We start from the raw sequence: 10,273 nt of genomic DNA on the forward strand, positions 1-10,273 counted from the left end.
AGCCGGGCTCGGGCCGGGCTCGGGCCTAGGTAAAGGGGTGGCGGGTCGGGCCGGGCGGGTAACGTAGATTATTTCCGGGCCCGGGCCGGGTCCGGGTCTCATCATAAAGGTTTTGATCGGGCTCGGGCGGGCAGCTCAACGTAAAAAATCGGCCCATGCAGTGCTCTAAGGCACGTAGCGAAAGAATAAAATAAACCATATGTGTCGAACTGGTTGATGAATAAAATTATATGAACACTAAAATTGAGGCTATAGGAAACCGCTTCCCTCTCCCCCCCCCCCCCCCCCCAACATTTTTTTCTTTTCTTTCGCTAAAAGATCGCCGGGATGTAATTCGAGCACATCGAGTTAGACGATGAGAATGATTGAAACGTGAGCCAGTGGTTGTGTCCGCAACGCACTGGTTGTTTCACATGAAATCGCTGGAGACTTAGCTATAATGTGGTCGTATGTTCCTAAGTAAAACGTTAACATACCACATGACGCACGCATCGATGCAAATAGCGTTCATAAAACTGTATTCTTATTTTAAGAAAAGGAGGGTAAAAGCTAACATAACAGCGCATGCGCCAGATCGATCTCATTTTTTCTGTTGCCATCATGCTCGCGGGAGATGGATTAATTGAGCACAGAACGCTAATAACCTGATGCGGCTTGATGTCAGTGAACTCTGTCGCCATGCCTCTGGTTTTGCTCTGCATAGATTGACCTTTTATATCACTATGCATACGCTCTCGTATCTGAAGTCTAAAAACAATTGTTTAAGCCCATGGCCGAGCACAAGCCAACTTCAAATGAGCGGCCAACAAAAGGAAGCAGCGCTCATTGTTGAGGAGAGTCATTGTAGTGCATCTGCAAATATGTCGTAAGGAGGCTGAGGGCATCTAATGTGTTCGCGCAACAAAGCATGCCTTTTGATTGTCATCACCCTAAGGAAGAAATTAAAGAAAGCAAAAATTCATGCGAGGTTCTTGAAGGAAACTCGTGCGTAAAAGTGGTACTTACCAAAGACGCCGTGAATCATTCAGGCGTGAATGCTGTAAGGCGTGTGACCAGGCTAGTTGGTAGTCCAGTATAAAAATAGTGCACTAGTGGACCAAAGGCGGACTGACAAGCGCTTGTGTCCGTCACTCCTGTCAGTATTCCGTCTACTCAGTGGCGCACCGACGGGGGGGGGGGGGGGTGTTTCGGGGTTTGCAACCCCCCCCCCCCCCTTGAGGCCGAGTTAATCCCCCCCCCACGCGTCCAGCCCCACCAGTCCAACGTCTACCTTCAGTGCTCTGTTCGCATTGTCATTACAATTCAGGAGGTGGCTTGAGGTCGAATTTTCCTGAGTAACAAAAACACTCTATAATTGTCTTGCATTTATTCAATTACTCTTAAGTTACTTCGAGTAAAACACTGAAGAAATAAACAGTCCACATCCTTGGTGTCATTATTATTATAATTATTAGGCCTTTTATTTGCTGCTGGATTCCTCTGGCTAAAGCAAGAAAATTGCATTTTATGCAAAGTGCTTCCTCCCCCCCCCCCCCACAACCCCCCCCCCCCCCCCCCCCCCTGGCAGAGATCCTGGGTTCGCTACTGCGTCTGCTAATGCGCTTCTTTCATAATAGTGAATGGGGCAACTTAACACTCTCGGTAATGCCTTCTCGTCGTACGGGGACATGCATAATGTATCAGATAAAGGGACCTAGTGAGCGACAGTCGAAATTAACCTGTAGATGTGCCTCGCGTATACGCGAGGCACATCTACAGGTTAATTTCGACTATTCCACTACTGCATGAAAAGTGGGTACATTATCTGCTAACATTTTAAAGGCTTAAATCAGCCGAAACAACGCACATTTTAACCGCTCAAAGCTGGTGAACTAACACAAACTGATGAAGTCTTTATTGACTTTGAAAAAGCTTTCGACAGGGTGGGCCATAAACGTTTGATATGTAAAATGAGTCTTCTTCAAATAGAAAATAAAGTCACTGATTGGGTTCAATAGTATTTATGTGATAGGCACCAAGCGGTAGGGGTTGAAAACGTTGTGTCCGACTTCGAGCCTGTCACGTCTGGTGTATCCCACGGCTCAGTATTGGGGCCAACGTTGTTCTTAATTTTTATTAACGATATTGACATTGGTATAAATTCAAAAATTCGTCTATTTGCTGGTGATTGCGCTATTTATCATGCTGTTACTGACCATACCAATTGCGAAGAATTAGATAATGACTTGCGGAAATTAAGTGAGTGGTGCCATATGATTGGCAGATGAATATTAATACTAAGAAAACAAAACTAATGCGGTTCACTACTTGTAATAACTTTGTGTCGCACACTTATACAATAAATATTGAGACAATTGAACCCGTCGAGCCATTTAAGTATTTTGGTGTTCATGTAACTTTTAATCTGACCTGGAACACACATATTGACTGGCTATTTGGAGAATCAAATCGGACTCTTGGCTTTCTACGACGGACACTTCGCCAAGCTAATAAGGACACAAAACTTCTTACCTACAACTCAATAGTTCGATCCAAACTTGAGTATTGTTCAGTTATTTGGAACCCTCATCAAGCATACCTCACAAAGAGGCTACAATCATTACAAAACAAAGCTCCTAGGTTCATCGCGTCGGATTACTTTTCTTATTCAAGTGTATCGAAAATCAAAGACAGCCTTGACCTTGCCACATTAGAAAGAAGACGGAAGGCGTCTCATTTAATATTCTTTCATAAATATATCACAACCCTACACCTTACACTACCACAATAATAACGCCGCCAGCTGCAACGTTTCCACGCTTGGACCACTCGTCAAGTTCGTCAACCATTCGCCCGCACCGACCTACTTCGTTTTTAATTTCTGCATTTGGCAATTCAGGAGTGGAATCAGTTGCCGAGATCAGTAGCTGAAGAAGAAAGGGCTGTTAAATTTTCAGAAGCACTAAATCAATTCTTATCGCTTACCAAAAGCCATTGACATAAACTACAAAGATGTTCGGTAGTTTTGACACGTGCGAATGGCATGTCTTTAATTATGGTTCTTCAGTTATTTTGTCATGATGTATCAAATAAATCATCCCACGCTTCAGTATCTGCATGTCTAAATTGCTGTATTCCTTTCTGTAAATATTTCTATTTTTCGCTTGCATATTCGCACCTTAGTGGATGAATTTCATATACTTATTTATGCAAGAGCTTTCTGTAAATATTTTCCTTTTTTTTTCATTGCATATTCCCACCTGTGTGGACGAATTGTATGTCTTTGCAGTAGTTTTATTCCTTGGTGTGTGGTGCTGAGTCGCTCTTTTTGTGCGATTAGCGTGGCAGCTGCCAGTTCTTCATATGTTTTATTTATGCCGATCGACATGAGTCTGTCTGTGCTCGCGCAGTTCGGAAGTTGGAGTGCAGCTTTGTATGCGATTGTTCGAAAAGTTGTGTCTCACAAGAGCGTCCCCGTTGAAAGCCATGCTGGTTTGAAAATAGAATTTTGTTGTCGACCATATATTACATAATTTGCGATGACAAATTGTGTTCTATCAGCTCGCAACTGACAGATGTCAGGAACATTGGACGATAATTTGTCATTTCATTCTTTTCACCCGTTTTAAATATCGGCAACACGTGAGCAAGTTTCCATTCATCACGGATTTGAGTCGCATCTAGCGATTGTTGGAAAAGAAGCGCAAGTGCAAGTGCCGAGTAATGCTTTGTAAGTTTAAGTAATTTTGTGCTAATACCATCGGGACTAGGATTTGAGTATGATGGCAAGCGTTCGATAGCTTTTTCAACTCCATTCGGTGTCATAGTTATACGAGGCATTGGAGAGGCATCACAATCACGTGCACTATTATTTCTCATCCCGTCAATATTATTAAGGGGCTTTTCTTTCACGCTACAAAAATATGAATTGAAAAGCATGCGACAAATCAGTTGCAGGGTGAACCATCTGATGAACATAGCTGAGGTAATTCCCTCAAAGGCTCAGGAGATATCACCTTCCAAAATTTCTCTGGGTTATTTTTGAGGAAGTTTGGCATGTCCGTATCAAAGAACTTGTCTTTGGCATCCTGGATTTTCTGCTTGCAAGTATTCGCCATGTTAAAGTATCCAATCCAATCGTCTTCTGCTTTGGTGCGATTTGCTTTTGCGTACAGACGTTCTTTCTTATTCCGGCAGCGTTTGACATCTCTGGTAAACCACGGATTTTCTTTAGTCTCGGTGATCACCCTTGTCAGAATGTATATTTCCTGCAGCCTTTTCACATGATTTCGAAACAATGCCCAAATTTCATGAAGTGAATGATCTTCATATTGTCACGAGTCAACGCGAACAAGAGGCAACACGCTGAACAAGACGGCGGAACAGCTTGAGAATCACCAGCACAAAGACATCTTCTTCGTCTTCGAATTAGCCTGTCCTACTACTCGGAGTCAGTTAAAGCACATACTGTCATCGTCGTTTAAACGTCTAGATAGAGTACGCGTCATTTGCTCTCTCTCTAAAAGAGCATCGCCCCGATGCTAGGCAATGAAGTTCGCTTGGTGAAAATGAAAGTCGCTCGTACAGTCACTCGATGACGTAGGGCTTCATGCGCACTACGTGCACAAGTTCAGAACGGTGTTGGCGGCGCCTTGTGCAGTAAGGGCTATCTGGAACGACCTCGTATGTGACGTCACTTAGCCGACGCAGCACTTTATAGGGTCCGAAATATCGCCTCAGCAGCTTCTCGGATAGTCCCCGTTTTCGTATAGGCGTCCAGACCCATACTCTGTCACCGGTTTCGTAAGTTACAGGCCTATGATGGGCATTATAGCGACCTGCATCGTATGCTTGCTGCTGGTGTATTCGCACGCGTGCGAGCTGCCTGGCTTCTTCTGCACGTTGCGTAAACGCATCGGCATCCGTGTTAATGTCGTCAGGTGCGTGTGGTAGCATGGCATCGAGCATCGTCCTTACTTCACGTCCGTGGACAAGACTGAATGGAGTCATCCGTGTAGTTTCTTGTTTAGCCGTGTTATAAGGAAATGTGATATAAGGCAGAATCTCGTCCCAATCGTTGTGCTCTATATTCACGTACATGGAAAGCATGTCTTCGAGTGTTTTGTTCAGGCGCTCTGTTAGTCCGTTTGTTTGTGGATGGTAGGCTGTTGTCTTTCGGTGACTTGTGCCACTGAGCATCAGGACGTTATCTAAAAGCGCGGCTGTGAATGCGGTGCCTCGGTCTGTTATGACGATGGTTGGTGCGCCATGTCTCAGCACAACATTCTCTATGAAAAATCGGGCCACCTCTGCTGCTGTGCCTCTCTGGATAGCTTTTGTTTCGGCGTAGCGAGTAAGATAGTCAGTTGCTACAATAACCCAGCGGTTACCACTAGTAGAGGTAGGAAGCGGACCCAAGAGGTCCATTCTGATCTGGTCAAATGGCGTTTGCGGTACTTGAATGGGTTGTAGCAAACCGGCTGGTTTCGTTGGAGGTGACTTGCGCCGCTGACACTCTAGGCAGGTCCGAACATGATGTTTCACGGCAACGGGCAGTCCTGGCCAATAATATCTTTGTCGCACTCTGTTCAGTGTCCGCGTATATCCTGGATGCCCAGAAGTGACCTCGTTGTGGCATGCCTCCAGTACTCCACTACGAAGAGCAGTAGGAACGACGAGCAAATAGCGTGATCCGCTCGATGAGAAGTTCTTTTTGTATAGGGCTTTGTTCCTTAAGCAAAACGATGATAACCCTCTTGCGAAAGCTTTAGGTGCTGTCTGGGCTCGTCCGTCCAAGAAATTAATCAGGTCAAGCAACTCAGGGTCGTCACGTTGTTGTTGTGCAATGGTAGACGTGTCGAGAAGACCAAGGAATGCTGTTTCCTCTTCGTCCGTCGAAGGAGCTGACTCAATGGGTGACCGAGACAGGCAGTCAGCGTCGGTATGCCGTTTCCCCGACTTGTGCAGGACCGTCATATCAAACTCTTGCAGTCTCAGGCTCCAACGTGCTAATCGCCCAGAAGGATCTTTCAGATTTGTGAGCCAGCAAAGCGAATGATGGTCGCTGATAACCTTGAAGTGGCGACCGTACAAATAAGGGCGAAATTTTGTAACCGCCCATACCACAGCGAGACACTCTTTCTCAGTTGTAGAGTAATTTGCTTCTGCGCGTGAGAGCGTTCTGCTTGCATAAGCGATCACTCTTTCTGTGTCCTCCTGGCACTGCACAAGCACAGCTCCGAGACCAACATTGCTGGCATCTGTGTGAAGCATTGTCGGAACTGTCTCGTCAAAGTGGGCAAGCACAGGGGGCGTTTGTAACCGGTTCCGCAAATCATGAAATGCAGCTTGCTGTTCGTCGCCCCATATAAACGTAACGTCACCTCTCGTGAGGCGAGTTAACGGCGATGCAATGCGAGCAAAGTCTGCAATAAACCGCCGATAATATGAACAAAGGCCGACAAAGCGCCTGACAGCCTTTTTATCTGAAGGAACAGGGAACTGTGCGACAGCGGCAATTTTTTTAGGATCCAGGCGGACTCCCGCGTGACTGACGACATGGCCAAGGAACTCGAGCTCCTCAAAGCAAAAGTGGCATTTCTCAGGCTTTAGGGTGCACGAGGCCGGCGGACCGTATAGACTGCAGAACTGCTTCAAGCCGTTCGAGGTGCTCCTTAAACGTTGCGGAAAACACTATGACGTCGTCGAGATAGACTAAGCAGGTTTTCTACTTCATCCCCTAGAGCACGGTATCCATAAGCCGTTGAAAAGTAGCAGGTGCAGAGCACAAGCCGAAAGGCAAGACCTTAAATTCGTATAGTCCATCTGGCGTGACAAAAGCGGTTTTCTCACGGTCTCTCGGGTCTACTTCAATTTGCCAATACCCGCTTTTTAAGTCCATTGAAGAGAAATAACGAGCGTTTCGAAGCCTATCAAGTGAATCGTCTATGCGGGGAAGCGGATACACGTCTTTTTTTGTCACCTGATTTAGCTTTCGATAATCCACACAAAAACGCAGGCTGCCGTCCTTCTTCTTTACCAAAACTACAGGTGATGCCCAGGGGCTCTTGGAAGGCTGAATCACATCGTCTTTAAGCATTTGGTTTACCTGCTGCTGTATCGCTTCACGTTCTTTTGGGGCCACACGATAAGAGTTTTGGTGAATCGGTCTCGCTTCGTCCTCTGTGATTATGCGGTGCTTGGTTAGGGGCGTTCGACCAACTGTCGACATCGTCGCAAAGCAGTCGTGGAACTCGGCCAGTAGCGCCAGAAGTCGTTCTCGCTCGTGTTGCGGTAAAGTAGTGTTTACGTCAAGCGCAGGTGCTGAGTCTTGCGCATGCGCTTCTTCCAGTACTGAAAAGCACCCGCGAACATCAGCGACATCGTCAAAATAGGCGACAGCCGTGTCCTTTGGTAGGTGCCGTCGCTCTGTGCTAAAATTGGTCAACAACAGGTTCGTGCGCCCATCGGTGACATTTACGATGCCTCGTGCAACGGCGATACCGTGAGTAAATAACAAGGAGGTTACTTGGTCTGCAACTCCTTCACAATCAAACGGTACGTCACATGCGACCGAAACAAGGATACAAGAGCGAGGTGGGACGACCACGTCGTTTTCGATTAGACGACAGGCGATGCGTTTCGGCGATAAGCAGGGAATTAAATCCGGAGTCCTGTGAAACGTAACCAAGCGGTCCGGGATGTTGATTATGGCGTCGTATTCCCGTAGAAAATCCATGCCTATGATTAAATCTTTACAGCATGTTTCAAGAACGACGAAAGTTGCCACGAAGGACGAACCTCCTATGGTGACTCGCGCCGTACAGCTTCCAGCAGGCGTGAGCAGTTGGCCGCCCGCAGTCCTTATATGAGGTCCGGTCCAGGGCGTTTTTACTTTCTTAAGGCGAACGGCTAGAGCTTGACTCATTATCGAATAAACGGCACCAGTGTCGACTAGCGCTGTCGCTTGCAGTCCGCCAACTGAAACAATAATATCGGCGCTCACAATTTCGTCGGTGTTACAGTTTGTCGGCTTCACGGCGTCCTGCGGCGGGATCATTGGGGGTTTTTCATCGTCTTGTCGGCCCGCAACCATACCCCCAGAGGTCGCCGCCGTTAGTTTCCCCGGCGTGGACTGGGCGACCTTCTTACCTGGAGGTCAGCAAAAGTACGTCCACTCGGTGCAGATGAATGAGCAGGGGACGGAGAGCGTGACCGCCGGCCAAAATCGGTCTGGTGGTTGGGCTGAGAGTCGTGGTTCAGAGTGCGCGTTGCGGGAGCACCTTGAAAAGTAGCGTCGTCGCGGCGTAGCATGTAGTCGTCACTGGTGCGTCGACCGTCAGACCAGGCTTGATAAGGTCGAAATGAGGCATCGCGGTACCAGCAATGGCGGGAGACATGGCCGACGCCTCCGCAGTGATAGCAGAGGGGGCGCCTAGTGACAGTGCGCCATACGTCCGTTCTTCGAATTTGCGGCCGCCTCGAAGGCTCGTCTTGCTGGCGGTGACCAAAATGCAGCTGACGGGATCGGCACAACGGGAGGATGTCTCAAAGGTTCCTCTGTTGGTGATGACCATGGTGTGGCCCTCGGTGGCTGATGGTGCGACCGCATGGGCGTCATAGCTGGTTGACGTCGGACAACGTCGGCGTAACTGAGGAGGCGCTGCTCGTGAACAGGATCGCCTACCGAGAATGTGGAACTTAGGGGCGCTGCTCGTGAACAGGATCGCCTGCCGAAAACGCTTGCCTAACTTCATCACGGACGATTTCAGCGACTGATGCCATGGGTGGGCCCACTGCCGGTGTCCAGAGCTTCTGAAGTTCTTCGCGAAGAATCTCCCGAATTAGATCACGGAGGGAGTTCTGACTGGTAACGGTCATTGCGGCGGAGTTGATAGGAGGGCTGGTGGGCAAGCGATCATACTGCCTGCCTCTTAGATGGAGTGCGCGTTCAATACCAGTGGCTTCCTTTATAAAATCAGCCACGGTACTCGGTGGATTGTGCACAAGTCCGGCGAAGAGTTTCTTTTACGCCACGCATAAGGTAGCGCAACTTCTTTTCCTCGGGCATGTGACGGTCAGCTCTACGACACAGGCGGGTCATGTCCTCGGCAAACATTGCCACGGTTTCATTGGGTTTCTGGAAGCGCAACTCAATTAGTTGCTGGGCACGGTCCCGTCGATCAACACTTGCAAATGTTTCAGTGAGCTGATGTTGGAAATCATTCCATGTGGCAATGCTGGCTTCACGGTTCTCAAACCACGTGCGAGCACTACCGTCAAGGGAGAAATAGACGTGGGAGAGCTTTTGTTGAACATTCCACCCATTGACCTTTGCAACACGTTCGTACTGGTGAAGCCAGTTTTTAACGTCTTCATGTGCGCCACCATGAAAGCGATCGGGAACCAGTGGTTGCAGAAGAGTTACCTGGGACGGACTGTGAGTATAGAGCTGTCTTGTGGAACTCGTGGAACTTGTGGCGGGCTGGTGGTCGCCATTGGCAGAGGTAGACAGGGCTCGGACGAGCGTTCTTGCAGGGGGTTGAGCTCGGGGGCAAGGCCTAGCAACCGCCGACTGAAGCGATGCACAGGAGTTATTGGAGATGGGCTGGTTGAACGGCTTCCGGGAGGAGTCCGGATCATCAAGCGGGGTTGTGTACCCAGCACTTCCACCAGTGTCACGAGTCAACGCGAACAAGAGGCAACACGCTGAACAAGACGGCGGAACAGCTTGAGAATCACTGGCACAAAGACATCTTCTTCGTCTTCGAATTAGCCTGTCCTACTACTCGGAGTCAGTTAAAGCACATACTGTCATCGTCGTTTAAACGCCTAGATAGAGTACGCGTCAATATGTTAACAAAAACTCTGAATAGAACTTCTCCATTTGGTTTTCTACCTTATCAAGATTAGCTTTAGAAAAGTCGTGTATTTCCTTAGTACGGGACTGTTTATTGATTTTAGTTTCAATCAGACAGTGAATGACTCTGTGGTCACTTATCTGTTCCAGGACGTTTGCAGTAGCTTGATCTGGATGCGTTGTGATCAATAAATCAAGGATCGCATCACGACGTGTTGGCGTATAGATCAATGGCGCCATTTCAAAGAATGATAAGATGTAAATGAAATCGGCGCACTCCCGAGTTTTACCAGTATTACTTGGCGGTAAAGATAACCAATTGATACCAGGGTAGTTAAAATCTCCAGCCAATGTAACCTGCGTATTAAATTTGCTTTAAACATAATTAATGACATCGGTGAGCTCCTCAACAAAGTTTTCATGATAATTAGGGGG

This window comes from Dermacentor silvarum, chromosome 1, assembly GCF_013339745.2.
Source record: "Dermacentor silvarum isolate Dsil-2018 chromosome 1, BIME_Dsil_1.4, whole genome shotgun sequence".
Lineage (NCBI taxonomy): Eukaryota > Metazoa > Arthropoda > Arachnida > Ixodida > Ixodidae > Dermacentor > Dermacentor silvarum.